We start from the raw sequence: 17321 nt of genomic DNA, 5'->3' as shown, positions 1-17321 counted from the left end.
AGATAGGAGGCGAACAATAATTGATCGAACCCCTTAAGCTCCAGCTATAAGCTCATGATCCTGTTATTGCAGATACGCATGAACGCCGTTACCAATAAACTCATCTACATTCCCCGAAATACGTATATTCTAATTAAGATTCGCGCTGAGCTCTCTCCGAAGAAAAACAAATCGAGAAAACAACAATTTTATTGGTCGCGAACAAATATAAGAATATTTTACGACACATTGTCCATGCCCATCACTTTAATACAACAATAGCATTTTAGTTTCTCGTTATTTTATATATAACAATACATTTCTTTACATAACACCTACACACAAGCTCACTCTATTCATGTATTTCAACTAAAGTTAAAAATATCTTGTTTCATACTTTATCGTATGACTTTTCATTGATTTAAATATAATTCAAATTGAGAACGCGAATCACAGAATCAAGTAATTAATATAATGGAAGGCTTCCGTGTGAAACATCATCCGTTTAATAAAAAATTGGTTTATAATTTAAACTATTCCTATAATGTAATGTAATATTTCGCATATATATATATAAATGTTAAAGAATAGACTCTAGTATATGATTAATGCAGAATATATTTTTTCAGGTAACGTAACACACACACACACAATAAATATTTATCGATTTGGATTGTACAATTCTACAGAAATAATCGTCCAATCATCGTTGCCAAAATTTGTCTCTGCATTTATATACAGAGTGTCCCCAATTTAAATGGCAAAACTTCAGGAGCGTGTAGGGGATCGAAAAGCTAAGACAGAAAGTCCTTTAGATTAGAGGTTTGCTCGTTTTTGCTCCAGTTTGGAGAAAATCACCAAAAAAGAAACAAAACAAGTTTTGGTTTTTTTACTTATTTATTTACATTTTATTTATGTTATCATCTATTTAATGCAGATATTGTTTAAAATGTTGCCCTCTTGCAGTAATGCAAGCATTACATCTAGCACTGACCTCATTAATTGCATCTAGACATTGTTCTAGTGATATTTGGTGCACTGCATCTATGATTCGGTCTCTTAATTGCTCTCTTGAATTAATTGGCACCGTAAAAGACAACATCAAATGTTTACATTTGTAAGGAACCTTGAAGCAGAAAATTTATTCGGTGCCAATCGACTCAAGAGAGCAACTGACAATGAGAGATTGAATTTTTGCGATTTTCTCTAAAATGGAGCAAAAACGAGCAAACCTCTAAAGGACTTTCTTCTTGTCTTGGTTTTTCGGTCCCCTACACGCTCTTGAAGTTTTGATATTTAAATTGGGGACACCCTGTATAAAAATGTACATGCGAACGCTTTTGTTAGATTTTTAGAACATTGCGTAAAGAGAGAGCTTTGTTATTTCTCTCACAACGTTTATACGATATTTCATTCGCAATTATTGTTCATATCATAACGTATCGAAAACAACCGATCATCGCGTGCAATGCGCTTTTACGCGGCGATAACTCGTCGCTATTTTTTTCCTCCTTTTCAAAACAAGCGCGAGTCAAAAAAAAAAAAAAAAATGGTTACGCCCGAGGCGCAGAGAAAACTGGGTCTTGCGATAAATCAACGATAACGCGCCGAGCGAAATATAAATTCTATCCGACCGCGATGGCATCGCGCGTATACCCTTTCATGTGCGTGCACGGGGGTTAGAAGCAAAAAAAAAAAAATTATGAACGTCATCCTCTACTTTGGACATCGGCCACGGTCACCACATGGTACCGGCATTTTAGGTGGCTGGCGCGCGGTAGGTTTTGCGCGCGCGGGGAAATAGAAAAAGGGCGAATCGATGCGAGCGTCGCGATACAAAAGCGTCGAAATCGTTGACGACACCCGCTCGACCGTGACTCGAAATAGCCATTGTTATTCATTTGATCATAGTCATTCGTTTCATCTTCACCCTCACGCGATTACGCCGGCGATAGTAATAATAACGTTTACATCTCGTTAACAGCTCGAAAAATTCGGTTTGGATAATTAATGAGATAAAAGATCGTGATTTTTTTCTCTCTCTCTTCGCGTCGAATAATTCATCTCGAGCCGCGTGTCTGTTACGGCGGAAATATAACAATGGCGTTATATGATATGCGTAGAGACGCGTGACATCAATAAAGTACCTCTTCGAAGTCTGCGCGCTAAGTTTCTTGGATTTACTGTAAATCATCGATTTACAGTTGCCAAACAAGATGATGAGCGAATGTCTACGGACGTAATAGGCTCACAGCCATAAACGACGTTGACAAGATTTGCATGACAGTACCACGTCATTACGCACGGCTCGCCCAATCAAACGTCGAGCGCACACCGTTTGCTCATCGAGTGTTTATTGCCCACATGTCCTATGTACATACACATACGTAGATTTGCTTCTACGGGAACGCGCGTACACATCGCTTGGTTGTACTAATAATCTGTCACTCCGTCTAGACCAGAAACACGAATTAGCATTATTTAAGGCGTGCGTTTCCCCCCGTATATAAAACAGAGACCGCAATGAAAAAAAAAAGAACTAATAATTTAATGATAATTATATTAACGACTACACACATACAATTATACAATTTGTAATAATGGTGTTATAATATGCCACGTGTTAGCTCGTGGAAAGAAAATGCTCCAAAATGAACATATTTTTCTATAAGTATATTTCGTCTATCCACAATATTAATATAAACTATCGAGTTTTATCTAAATAATTCTTTGTAATCCTTGCATTTGATGATGCGCGCTTAATGATCATTCAAAAAGTTTATTGATTTAAAAGACAATGATCGAGACCGTAGAATACTATCTCGAGAAACTCGATACGAAGGGCCGTTTTTCGGATAAAAAGAATATTAAGCGAAGAGTTAAGATTATCCTTTGGACTGATTCAATGAGCATTGGAACGTGGAATTCGATCTGCGCGAATTACACAACGGCGATAAATAAATGTATAAATTCCTTTGATCTCTGAACTTGATAATTTTTTGTCTCTGCAATTTTTTAGATAGAGATTTCAACATAAGTTGTCATATAATTTAATTAAATTATTAATTAAAGAAAATTTCTATTATAATTTTTCACAAGCAAATATTGCATTTCAAAAAAATAAGAGAGATACAATAAAAAATAATATTCTTTAGATAATTTATCCAAAACAGAAATCCATATGATATTTAATTTGTCAAAATCAGAACATGAAAAATACACTATATATACACGTTTAAGATATCAATAAAACGTAACTCTGAAAATTTATAAATTAATGCATAAAAAGATGCACCTCTCGAAAATATATATGTATTGTAACTCTCTTATCTGTAATTGCATTGAACAGGAATATCTTCTTACATATATGGTATCAAAAAAAAAAAAAAAAAAAACAAATCAGAAAAATTGCAAGACCAAAAGGAATTATATTTGTCGGCGCAGAAATAGGTATAATAACTACTTGCCGGAGTAGAATCGCCGAACTTTTTATTCCTTCCCGTTCGGAGCGAAACCGCGTCGGCGCCATTGAGCAACAATAAATGATTATTGTCGGGACTATTACCGCCGGAGTGGTGACCCAGGCCCCATTGGAACTGTTCGGCGGTCAGTTTCCCTCGGCGAATGTGGCCTCGTCTGTACAAGCGGCCGGCGTGCGTATACGTGCTACCATTATTTCTCGTATCTCGCGAGCCCATGCACAGCGCAACCCCCGACCGGATTCACCACCCGGCGCCATCGACTGGCCTTTCCCCCGACCTCCTTCTCCCCCCCCCCCCCGTTTATTCCACCCCTGAAATACCGACGACACGAGCAAACAAACTGCATTCACTTAATTCGACGCGAGAGTCCGCGCCGAGGAAGATAAAGCGATTTTTGTGACAAGTCACGAGATTTATAGGTAAAAGGAGAGTATGAAAAAAATTTCTTACATTTAGATATAACGCGTAACCAATGAAGACAATATATAATAAATTCTTCTATATATATATATATATATATATATATATATATATATATATATAAAAGATGTCTACGAATAAATATATTTAATTATATATTAATTATATATTAAATTCGACGTGTTTGAAAAATGTTTATGAATATATCTATATTTTTCGAAAATATCTAAAAAAAATGATGTATCTTTCTTCTCTTTCTCTGTTTTAAAAGTTATTCGTCTACATTCTCGTGGATATAATATTCTCATCAAAGTTATTAAAATATTTATTATCTATGTTAATTGTGTATGTGAATCCAGACGAAAGAGAGTTATAAAATAAACGTTCCATCTTGTTACATAAATACTAGAGAATGAAAAAAAAGTTTTTGTTGGATTCGCAAGAAGTTAAAAAATATTGAAACCAAATGACAAGACAAATTTTTATATTACGTAACAGAGCAATTTTATAGAAGTATGGGAAAATAATTTGTATGTATCAACAACAAAACAGTTTATGTACTCCAAATAAGAGCGTCAAAGACACGTTAGCATAAGCGGCACAAACGAATTAGCATGGCACGAGTGGACCCGTTTAAATTCAATTCGCGGCCAAGGGGGCACCGTATCTGCATGAGAAAAGAGGACCCAATTTACTTAAACGGTGCTTCAAAAAGGACGTCCAAGTCAAATCGTCCTGGAAATATTACGCATGAATTCGTCTCTTCCATGCCATTGACTAACGTGGCGCAGATGTTACGCGTCGCGTATGTTATGACTTTGCGGAATGTTGCAACGCTATAGGGACTCCACATTTTATACGCTATTCTGTTGCGCAAACTGCATTCGGGCATTCGCAAATAAACCTCTTCAAACGAGAATACCTTAACGCTCTAGATCCATTATGGATAATATAACTTTTAGATTAAACTCTGTAGCACTTTCAAAATCGGCAGACTGCTTTGTGTCTACCCGCGTTTTAAACACGCGCAATGAAATTTTCTTTAACACCATTAGAGTCATTTCTAGGCAAATACGAAATTCGTGTCGACACATCAAGACATTTTTTTACGCTTTACGATTATTTTGTTTCGTTAATAAGTGTTCGCAAGTTCCTCGCACAGGTCGGAACGAACAGAAACTGATGCGCGGAAGAAACGCAAAAGGGTGAGGATGTAAACTCTATATGGCGCAATAATTACGTAAGTCTCTCTTTCTCTCTTTCTCTATTACGATTTATAGTTCTCGTCGTGGCTCCTCGAGAAGCTAATCGCCGGGCGGATCTTTCCGGTCGATAGTAGTTTCCTCTCCGATCCCCCGTCGTGTTTCCCGACGATGTCTGTCGGATAGCTGTATCCGACCGACCGAACCTCGGCAGGTGATTACTTTTCACAATTACACCGCGTCGTTTCTCTCGCAACGGCGATGCATTTTCCTCACCCCCGCAATTACTTATCCTGCCGTTAGCGCCGTTGGGTACTGTCGTTGATGCGCGTTAGAGTCACTCGGAGATGAAAGAGAGAGAGAGAGAGAGAGGGGGGCAAAGAATTAACGGAAAGAAGAAGGATGACAGCTCGTAAATGCGGAAGCGGGATGCGAGAGCGGTGAAAGAACCATAGGATGTCGAGAGCTGCTGGTATCTAAAGGACGAAAAGACGCGGTCCCGTCGAAAGAAACGGAGAAAGAAAGACAGCGGGGCGAGGGGAGACGTGCCGAGAGGGATGGCGGTATAGACGATGAAGAGAGGAGCGGTGGGGAGGGGGGGAGGGTAAACGAGGTACGGAGCGGCGGCTTCAAGGCTCGATTATGTGATATAAAGTTGCCAGAGCGAGGGGGTGACGAAGGAGGTCGGAGAGGGATGCACCCTCGTTGATTGAGCCGCCACCTCCAACGTGCCGTGAACACATGTGCTGGTGGCAATGCTCTGATTGGAAGCCAGATGGGCTCTTCAGCCTCTTACCTCCGAGCGCAAACTCTCACCTCCACTTCCATCTTCTCGTCCTTCTCCTCTTCGGCGGCTCCCATCTTCAGCATCTCCTTCTTCGATATCCGAAACTCACAGCCGCCGTGGATGACTATCCCGCGTCGGTTGCCGCCAGTGTTTCATCTGGATAGATGTCTGCGATTGCCACACGATTGGGCTTAAGACGAATCGGATTTATCTGGAGGAAGAGAGTACCGATTGAAGTTTGTTTGTCGTATCTTAGGATTAATTCATCGCACCGCTGAATGCTGATGTTTGTGTCAAATAAAAAAAAAATCTAGAGTTTTATTATATTTATTTTATTTTGATATTTTATTTAATTTGTATTTGATATTGTATATATATATTTGAATTTTTTTAAAATTTAAATACTAAATATAAATAATAAAATAAAGCAGCACACGTACTGTGCGTGAGTAAATTATTAATATTTTTTTTATATATAAAAATCAGTAATTTTTCAAAGAAGCAAATAATCTTGAAATTATAAAATCATTTAAAAATAGAATTTTAAAATAAAGTTTTTATTTGATGCCTAGTTATAAAGATATAATGCAAAAAATTGAACAATTTTGATAAATTTCAATAAATTTTAATAATCACTTTCTCTCAATATTTCCGCTAAGAAAAGATCGATTCTAGATAGCTTAAAGAATTCGTTATTGAAAGGATATCTGGTGATTTTGAGACACCTTATACAACTGACCTATACAATGGAATATCCCCGAGTTTAGATATTCGAATCGTACAATCGTAGAAAGTTTTCTAATGTGGTCTCCGTGAAAAGTTTGCAACGAGGGTTTTCGCGAAATGGTACTATACTTTATTCAAGATCTCACCTCCTTTCCTATTGCGCACCAAAGACGCAGCTACGACAATCGTTCTAACGTGCCAAGAACTATTCAAAAAATCATTGGTGGAAGCCTACCGTTTTGCATTAATGGTGCCGTTTAAAGTTTGCGATCCCGCTTGGCTATTCTCTCGCCTGATACGTCGCGATAGAATACATTTTAACGAAACGAGAAAAATTTCACGCGTCTTGTAAAGGTGCAAAGTTGGAAAAGTCCATCTGGAAAACATTTCCGAGTCTATAAATAAATACTTTCATGGAGAAAATTCTTTTTATATTATATAAATATATATATATATATATATATATATATATATATATATATATATATATATATTTAATATATTTCTCTAAAATATGTTTTCATTAAACATACTTGCTGGCGCAAACACTAGAAAAACACATAAAGAAAAAAACGAGACACAGAAATTCATGACATTGGTTGTGACAGATGAATGAGAATAAGAAACTTTCCAACAAAGACTTATCGTTCGCGGCAATTAACTATTTCGTGAAATAATTGCTCGAGTTTATTTAGCTTCGCTATCTCATTCGCCGACAATATTATTCGTGATCGACGCACAATACAAATTCCCTTTTATTTCGTATCTGTGAGAAATCTTAGTTAAAGCTCGGGTCGTATTCTTCGGGATCAGCGGGTGACACCGCTTTCTGTCTAATGCAGTGTGACAACGCTGCGACAACGTCATTACGGTGCTCGACTCGTTACATCTTTATCGCGACAAAGAATCGCCGTCATCTCATCCCGACGTGACAATCGTTGTCGCGACAACAATTGTAACTTGCAGTCTATTAAAATAGAATATCGTACATTTGTAATTAAAATCTGAGATGTTAGATCCTTCTTCATCCCCAATGGATTTTCACGCCTAAAATCAAATTATATATCTTTTATCGAGTCGCGTCGCGGAGGAAAAGGCAACATTTCTTGTACACACCGTGGCGGTTTACGAATGGACGTAAGAGGGCTTGTTAGGACGAGCGAATAGGTGGATGGTGGACGAACACAAAGATTTTCACCGTAGGGGTTAGTGTAGTCGAGGCACACATACATACAGAGGACAGTTCGGTGGCGTGTATAGCCGCCGGCGGTCCCCAGAGGTGGCGATCCTGTTGCGAGCCGAACCTGGCCTGTGGTCGCCGGCTTGTTAGATCCAGTTTGGGGTCGCGGCACCCGAGCGAAGGCAGGGGGAACGGGCACGGTGGAGGGCACCACTCTTCAGTAGACCGCAATCGGGTATGCAATTTACGTGGTGTCCGACCTCTCTGCGATCCTTCCCTCATCTACCCGCCTCGTCGAATCGGTGCTTTCCCCCGGCCCTCTCCCATCCTATCCTTTCTATCCCGCGCATTTCGAGGATTCGCACTCGTGGACCAAAACGAAAGGGTTGGCTGCCTGGTTCTCTGCATTCGATACACAACAGTGAAAACGTCGCACACGAATGGTAAATCCTGACTACGGCATTAGTTGACGAGAGAGAGAGAGAGAGAGAGAGAGAGAGAGAGAGAGAGAAGGGTGATAAGTGAAAGAGGAGGGTGGTGGAAGGGGAGACTCGGAAACATGGCCTGAATGAGACGGAAGAAGGAAAAGCTGTAGCTGTCGCGAGCAGAAGTTCCTACGTTGCTTACCGTAGGGGTCGGTTTTTTTTCTCGTAAAGGTAGCCATGATTTCACCTGGCCGAGATCTCTATAGCCGAAGGAAAAACGCGCAGGAAATTGGTAACAGGACGACCGCTTGAACACGTGAACTAACAATCTGTCGACGTCGAAGAATGTTTCCGTCGCCATCTCCATCACTCTTTCAAAAGATTCTGTACGTAACATGTTGAACGGATAAAAATACCGCAACGTAAAACATTTGCAATAATTAAAAAAAAAATCTATATATATATATATTTTTTTCTTTATTAAACAATTAATTTAAATAATGTTCTTTATGCAAAAGTATGAACAATAATTTTCACTGCGAAGAGATTATTCTATCGTATTTACTTTGGGTGAATGTAATTATTGCGAGCACTTTACGCACTTTACACGACTATCCGTTCAGGGCCCACGTGTTAAAATCTCAGGCCGTTCGACGCGTACCAATGCAAATGTCAGGTCGAACGGCATTATCCGGCGTAACGTGCATGTTAATCAGACGAGGCTACGTCGGGTGCCAGCACCGGTGGCATAATTCGCTCAATTTACAATCATTATCGCGCTCGTTGCATTTAATCGCTGAAAATTAGGTTACGCCACCGAGCTGACGTGACCACGCTCTGCTGCTGGTTTTTGCCGTATTAAAACTTTTTTTTACTCTTTTACACCGCGCCGCGCTTTTATGAAAAGAAATAAAATCGATGATTAAAAATGCTATATAAAGATGTTTTTAGTTTAAAAAGGGCAAATGTATGATACTGGTAACTGTACAATATGTTTCTGTTTTAAAAATATAATAATAAAAGTAAAATTTGTATGCCGGATATTTCTACAATATTTTCACCTAAAATTATTACGTACATTAGGTAGAGTAATCGAAGTTGCGAGTTTTTCCCCCGCCAAAAAAAAAAAAAAGAAGAAAGAAACGCGCGTCATACCATCATCGGCAACATGCAACTAAACAGGCATCTACTTTCACCTCTATAAAATTTATGTATGGAAATATGTGAATAACGCATGCAGAATATCGTACCCGGCAGCTGCTGGCGTCTGCGACGACACGCACACGTACACATACGCATACGCACATCTCATTGGAAAATAAATTCTAGCCTAGCGAAACCGCCAGGATAGAAATGTGCGCTCGAGCGACTTTTTTCTTTAGCGACATATCTTACCGCTTTTCGCCACATCTCGAAGACATCATCATCGCAAATCCAGCATGTTCGACGAGGAACCCGCAGGCACCACGATAAAAAGAAGCGATGAAACTTTCTATTCATACTCGCGTATGATCGACACACACGTTGTATCAATTGTAACGATGGGTTTTCTTTCTAACTAGCGATACATCAAAAATAATCGCGTGGAAATTTTCGGTTTTTTTGATATAAAAAATATAAGATCGAGATACACTAAAAATATACTTTACATAAAATATACTTAAAAAAAATTGTACTTGACGTTAAAGAATTATAACAATTTTTTTAAAAAACTGCCCGTTCTTTTTTGATTATCGAATATTATACTGTATATTTATTCTTCGAATATGTTGGATTTTTTTACGATATCTTAGAGATTTGACAAAAAGCGATAAGACTTGTCTGCAAAAAAAAAAAAAAAAAAAAATGTCCCTCGAGCGCACATTTTTAACTTGGCGGTTTCGCTAGACTAGAATATTCTTTAAAAAATTTGAAAAATTATCTCAGTGTATCTAATATTTACAATGTTTTTATTACAGAGACTATTTCATTCGCAAACTACAATTCCAGACTATGCTAGTTTGTCTTGTTAATGTAGCGAAAATATAATCATATATTTTATTATATAATGAAGTTTCTGCATTTTAGTATTACTTCCCTTTGCGGAGACTTGAGTTTTCAATTTCTTCACCCTTATTACGCCAATGCTGATAAAAGCGGAGCAGCTATAATTTCACGCTTTCTTCTACTAATTCTACTTGATAGAGTAGATGAAGGCGCTGTAGCTGTTGTCGTTGTAGTGGTCGTCGTACGGCGGCGGCATCCACGATTGTTTTTGCGATACCGCCAAGTTTCCTTCAGAAAGAGTAACGCATCATTATTCTCCGTCATAGAGATTATCAAGATTATAAGTTAACACTTACAGATTCCTGGATCATAGCGCAAACCAGAATTGTCACGATTAGAAACACCAATGTCAGCTTCATATTGTAATCTTGCGCATTCAATACCTGCACCGTAATACAATAGCGCGACATTTATACCGCACTGTCGAACGATGATCTATATTTGTAAAGCATTGACAATGAATAATTGCACGCGTCTGTTTCGCCACTTGCGTGTTATTTAAAGAGGGTAATTAATGATGTCATGAAGTGCACAAGCATTTTCTCGACCTACGTATGTTGCTGATACAAAAGTTGCCAGATGCGGAAGCGATGTCTGATAAGTGATACTTAAATAAATTGCGACGTTACAGGAAAAGAAGCATCGACCTTCGCATTTAAGAATACAATGGCGTCATTTGTCAAGTATATTTTAGAGTTATATATTTTTCTTTAGAAATAAATGAATAATAGCCAAATTGAGCATATTGTAGCGCGGTTGAAAATTTTTTTTTAATAATAAAGATATATAATAATAAAAAATATAATTACATAATTTTTTGTAAAGAGATTGTTATATATGTAATATATATTATTCGGTATTCGTATAATAAAATTAATTTAATTTAATGCGATTAGATTAGAAATTAAAGTGCTTCCTCTATTGTAACGTAACTGCAAGGAAACGAATTACTTTCGCCGTTATTAGATTGGGGTATTAATGAAGCATCACGCTCTTTTTCCGCTTGTAATCGGATAATACGTCGACAATGACTATCACGGGACGTATTACGGAAGGGACTACAAGGCGGATCCAAGCCCTATCCAAACTTCCAGGTTATACGGTAATACAACCTCCTCTCTGGCATCCTCGTCAACTCATAGCACTCTCACTATACCACAACAATCAAAATCCATCTCTCTCTCTCTCCCCCCTCCCTCTCTCTGTTTCTAGTTTGGTATTTAATCTCCTCTTCGATAACGCCTAACGGCATCTTATACGAGAGAAAGAAAGAGAAAATGAGAAAGTGATAAAAAGAAAAAGAAGAAGAACAAAAAGAAAAGGGTTCGCATATATAAAAAGCGTCTCTTTTGATTTATGTCGTCGCGTCTATCGAATGACGCTCAGCATCAATCATGCGAATGGAAGTATTGACGTGACGTATGAGCTATCGAGCGGGAGCCGCGTATGCAAATCTCCCGATTCGACAAACCGGATGAACGCGCGAAAGTCTTAACATCACTTGGCTGTTGCTGGTCCCTTCGATTTTTATTCCTTACTTCCCACATTTCTTCTCTCAATAGTCGATGAAATTTATAAGAATGGAAAGGATGCCGGGGAATTATATTTCTAAGGATTCCTGCTTTTGTCTGATCTTTTCTCTCTCTCTCTCTCTCTCTCTCTCTCTCTGTCTCTCTCTCTTAGCAGTTTGGGGAAAACCTATTAACAAAAATCTTGCGAGACAATTTTTGAATTATGAACAATTTAGAAATAGAAATAATTTTCATGAGCATTACAAGCTTCATTGAAAATAGCTCAATGTATTAAAATGTATAATATGATGTGATATCGGAGAAAAATATGCATCTAACGCATTAAGTTGTTTAAGTTGATAAAAATTTTTATCAACGTATAGTAATTGTTAAAATGGTTGTGTAAGTTGGTAGTATAAATGAGTCATATGTAATTTTCAACAATTTTGCGAGAAATAATTCTTCTTTTAAAAAGTCATAACAATAGAAACAATTTTACGTATTTTTTGTAAATCATTTTAACAACTATTGCACCGATAAAAATTTTTATTGGTGTAACAAATAATGGAAAACAAATTACAGGAGTCCATTATGACATCTTGTGAAATCATTAATTACTCTCATTAAGCGGCAAATAGTTATCGATGCTATTTGCTTAGGAAATTACGATCTGCTCTTGTCCAAAATAATCTATTTTATTATATGCAACCATGTAATTCTGTTATTGGTACCGCAATGCGTCCTATATGTCCCAGATTCCGCTGCTACGTTATCCTCGTTTAATCCATTTTGATCCTTTTCTCGAGATCCCAGAACAATTTCTGTCGCGATAAAACGATAGATCTCTCCGAACCGCAACAATATCGGTTCCATTTTCTTGTGCTTTCATCCTCCTCTACTTTTATCCGCGTCACCGACTCAAAATTCTTCTCTTTATTGCGAATGATTAGATAATCTCAATCAATCGAGAAGAAATGGATATAAGATCATATATAGCATATATATAATATTATATAACTACAGGAGTCCATTTTTTTCACCGATATTGTTAAACAATTTTGATTTTTTGTGAAACAATGGACAGATGGAGATCGAGAAGCACAGAGAAGAGACAAAAGGAAATTCGCAATGTTATCGCGCTTTTTAGATCAATCATAATCAAAGCGGAACAAATTGGTCTCGTAGAGCTCGTCGCGTAAACGGGCATTTATAGAGAATTAGCGGTACTCCAATAATATAAATCCTCTTTATTATCAAGGCAAATTTATTGGAGAATATTATCGAACGTCGATTATCACGATAACATCGCGACGGTATCTGTCGGATTTCGAGTGCGGATTGTGTTCGTTTGGGGCAAAAGGTCCCACGTGGCCGCGTAATACGAATATTTATTACAAAAACGTTATTTATTGGCCGGCGATTCTTCAAGCAAATGATTTGTTACTGTCGATCGATTCTAATGGCACGCTTGTAAAATTGACATTTTGTCGAACTTGACAGTTGAATGGATTCATAATTAATATAATAAACAATTGTTTTCAAAATTTTGCGAGGCTCACAATTTAAATTATTTTTTACGATTAATAAAGGAATATATGCACTTTGAAATATTGTTTGTAACTTATATTAATAAATTTAATATATTTAATTTCAATTTCTAAAATGCTTTATGTTTTTGTCTTGCGTTAATTTTAATACAAATTCTAAACGTTAATATCAATAATGTTTTTGCAGTAAAAAAAGACGGATAGAGTAATGCATATACATTTAGTTGTAAAATTATCATAATCGAATCGAATATAAAACAAATATAAAGAAAAGAAAATTTATGGAGAAGAAAAGAATAGAAAAATACAAACTGTAAAAATATATACCAATAGAAAGGCTTTTGCGAGATAGATCGTCAGAGGAACTCATTTATTGGCGCATTAACAATTCGGAGAACCGAAAGAGAGAGAGAGAGAGAGAGAGAGAGAGAGAGAGAGAGAGAAGGAAGAAGGAAGGAAATAATGTGCAGAGGTACGTGTAAACCACGCGGAAATAAAGCCAAGGCGAACGAGTTCAGTCATTTTCTCTTGTCCCACAACGTAATTGGAAACAGACTCGGGGATCGTCCTATGTATCAACACAGCCCGCCGGATAACCGGGCGTTCCCTTTCGCTTATCGGATAATTACGGGATTGGGTTCTTCTAGCTGTACGGATTGGAATGAAAGCTGCCGAGTTACCGTCGGAACGAGCTTCGAACGAGGATGAAGACGCACGGGAGCGGTGGATGGTGGCGGGGGAGCGGGGATGAGCTTGGTTATAGGAGGTAGAAGAAGAAGTCTTTACAAAAAGTTAAGTCGGATCAGATCGAGGGTTGCACGATCGTGCGAGGGATGAAGGCGTTAGATTAGCGTGATCTCCAGTGATAACGTTCCGCCACTTCCTCTTTGCCTCCTCCCCGTCACCATCCATTCGTTAACTTACCGTGCGCCCTTCGCGCACGCTTCTCTCTCTACCTTTCCCCCCCCCCCTCCCTCTTCCTCTCACCGATATCATCTCGTCCGGTCGGATTCTAGCGGACAGCATTTTAGCGCGTTGTTACCGTGCAATTACTGACCCCCCCCCCCCCGCCTAACGAGGAAGGGTCGCGGGGATGCGACTTTTGAAAATCTCCTATTAGAAATAACGGCCCCTCAGCGAGCGTACGTGTTCCGAGCATCTAGGATAAATTGGGATCTGCAATGAAGCGCGAAGAGAATTCTCAAGTCTCGTCGAAAGAAGGAGACGCGCTTATGCCTCAATGTACGTAAGAATAATGACAGATCGGCCTCTGATTATCGTTCATAGCGGTATCTCTTTATTTCGGGATTTTTATGTCGATCATATACTTTTGACTACGATATCTCAGGAATTAATAATAAATCTATGAAAAAGAAATGTTATATCGCAATGTTCGATTAATTTATTTTGCATCCGTTATTTTCCTTATCGATTTGATTATCAATTGTTCCTTTAGAATTATTTCTTTTCCTATTCAAAGATATTTTAGGAATTAGCAATTTTTAATATCGTAGAGCTTATTCAGTTAAGTCATTTTTTTCTTTGTTAAAACTACAGAATAATTTCTACAGGAAGTAAATTACATATTTTCTATAAATCATAGAAAGTAGAAATAAACGTATTCGTCGAACATTTCAATATAATACATTTTTCATTTGCATATTTACATATGATATGAGTTAGTTTCATTGATCTTATGTCTGTTTTGGAAGAGCTAATATTTTAACAGTATCTAACAGCTTTTTACTTTTTATTGATTGCACGCTAGATTGAATATTTTTTATATACTTGGTATTAATTTTCTTTCCTTTTCGGAGAAGTTTTTTTTATAGAGATTCTTTAGAATTGTAATATATGAAAAAATAATTGTATGTAGAAAGATTTCGCCGAGATATGTATCAAGACTGAATACAGTGAACGCATAATGTACTTTGAATAAAAAGTACGCATTATTTCTTAGGGAATTCTTATTCTTAAATATAAGAATTGCATATCTTAAATAATTATCATCAAGGTGAAAAGAAACAATAGATGACAATTACAAGAATTGTAAAAAGTCGATGCATTAAAATAATGCATTTAATATAAATAATATAAAATAATATAATTGCATATATAAAATATTATAATCAAATTCTTTTATTGCAATTGCATTTTCTAACAAGGTACAAAATAGTAATGATGAAAATAGTCGTTATAACACCATTGTAAAGCGTTCATTGTGATGGGTTAATACAACTTGTAATTACTTTGAAATTGTTGTGTCTCTCTACCATTGAAGATCAGCAATAAAGCTCGTTTGTATTTCCCTAATTAACCGCAGCCGTATTGTCGATGGCCATTTCGGTTGCAATTACGACGTTGCGACTTTGTAACTGTTCTAAACTTTGCTTCATATATCGCGTATATATATCAGAGACATACAATAATTAGTTTTTGATACGATTAAAAGCATTACCTAGGATTACCCAAGTTTTATTGAAAAGGAAAGATTTAATCTTTAAATAAAATAAAAAAGATATTTGTTATTTTAAAATACATACAATTATTTTGTAATTAGAAAGTCAGCAAATTTTAAGAAAAACATGAATTTCTCTTGTACGATTCATTCCTACATAAACTACCAAGCAGCATCGACAATTTTCAACGACGATCCTTTGACAGTCGCTAAGAGGAGCGAGACCAAGCAACGTTTTAAAGACGCTAGAGACGCCCGAAAGACAGGAGGAAGTTCCGGCAAGAAGAAAAATAAGAGGACGGGAGAAAAGATCTTGGTAATGGTTGCCGACCGAGGAACGGTCAATTTAGACTTCAAAGGGTTGTCCGGTATAAAGGATATATAAAAGGGGAGGTATGGTCTCTCTCTCTCTCTCTCTTCTCTTTCTTACGTCCCGAAGCAAATTCCGTCTCAGAGAGAAAGAGAGAGCGGGAGAGAGAATGTGAGAAAGAAAATAAGCGATGCCTGCGACCTACGGAGAGCAAACGCGCTCCATTATTTCCCAATAAATTTCCAACACTGAAAGAGGACGGTCTCTTGCTTTCGCCTTTCCGGCGTACAAGCGGCTATTCCCCGTTCCCTCCGTTCCACCTGCACGTGCGAATCCGGTCTCCAAGTTTTAAAGTGGTTTTAAAGTGTCATCGCGCGCACTCTCTCGAGAGTGGACGATGCCAGTCCACTCGGCTCATTTCATCCGTTGTATCGGTAAACTATAACGAGACAAATGGATGTAGGAACGAAGCACGCCCTCACATCCGCCCTCACTCCAGCTAGACGTCTTACTTCCCTTCTTGTTCTGCTTCTTCTTTTCTTTTTCTTTTTTTTTCTTCCCCCTCCTTCTCTAACACAATCACTTTTGTCTCTCTCTCATCTGTCCTCCGCGATGGGAGAGAACGAGGAGAGAATGAAAGTTGTGAACGTGGTCCACACATCCGCGACCGTTTTCCCCCCTCGTCGTTTCTTAAATCCTCCCCTTCTCCACGTACTCTCCTCTGAACACGTACTTTAGCCAAAGTTGCCCCGTCTAGTCGCGATAGATATAAATGAACTTGGTACTTTCAATCGTTTCCAGTTCTTTTCCCGAGTCTGCTACGGACTACGGCGCGCAAAGCCGCTTAGTTCATCCTCCGATACATTCGCGATACCCGATACTTTACTCGAATAAATAAGTAAACGCTTCGCCATACGTTACAATGTAAGATGCTTCGAGATCTCTCGTATTCGAGTGTATACAATATATATATATATATATATATATATATATATATATATATATATATATATCTCATCGCAAATCAATTTTCCTCAAGAATTTGAGTCTTTTCTTATTCATTTTTCCTCTACTTCAACTTATAAAATAATAGATATTAATAAAATTCTTAAAAAATTTACATCTCATTAATTTTATTTACACTTGTTTACTATTTTATTTATTTATTTACATACATCAGACTTTTTTTTTTTTGTACGCAAATAATCTTTACTGTCACACATACTTTCGATTCATTTCTTATCGCGA

The 17321-nt window shown here is 37.5% G+C and overlaps 2 long non-coding RNA genes across 8 annotated transcripts; both read right to left on the bottom strand.

The window, feature by feature from the left end:
* Nucleotides 1-1327: 1327 nt before the first annotated feature.
* LOC138938104 (uncharacterized) lies at nt 1328-3717 on the bottom strand. The gene is made up of 2 exons (XR_011447645.1): nt 3447-3717; nt 1328-2432 (listed from the first exon to the last, which is right to left on the bottom strand). It is a non-coding gene; the product is annotated as an uncharacterized lncRNA (long non-coding RNA).
* Nucleotides 3718-4117: 400 nt separating this feature from the next.
* LOC138938203 (uncharacterized) lies at nt 4118-10758 on the bottom strand. Of its 7 annotated transcripts, none has more exons than XR_011447661.1 (5): nt 10544-10728; nt 8404-10475; nt 7831-8178; nt 6743-6972; nt 4118-6081 (listed from the first exon to the last, which is right to left on the bottom strand). It is a non-coding gene; the product is annotated as an uncharacterized lncRNA (long non-coding RNA). The 7 variants fall into 7 exon arrangements; XR_011447662.1 differs by having other exon boundaries at nt 4119-6081; nt 6832-6972; nt 7827-8178; XR_011447659.1 differs by having other exon boundaries at nt 4119-6081; nt 6832-6972.
* Nucleotides 10759-17321: the final 6563 nt, after the last annotated feature.

Source organism: Polyergus mexicanus, unplaced genomic scaffold (genome assembly GCF_030449975.1).
Source record: "Polyergus mexicanus isolate NDT 795.1 unplaced genomic scaffold, iyPolMexi1.0 SCAF_12, whole genome shotgun sequence".
NCBI lineage: Eukaryota > Metazoa > Arthropoda > Insecta > Hymenoptera > Formicidae > Polyergus > Polyergus mexicanus.
The sequence above is the reverse complement of the archived record's forward strand: the minus strand, read 5'-3'. Positions and strand labels throughout refer to the sequence as shown.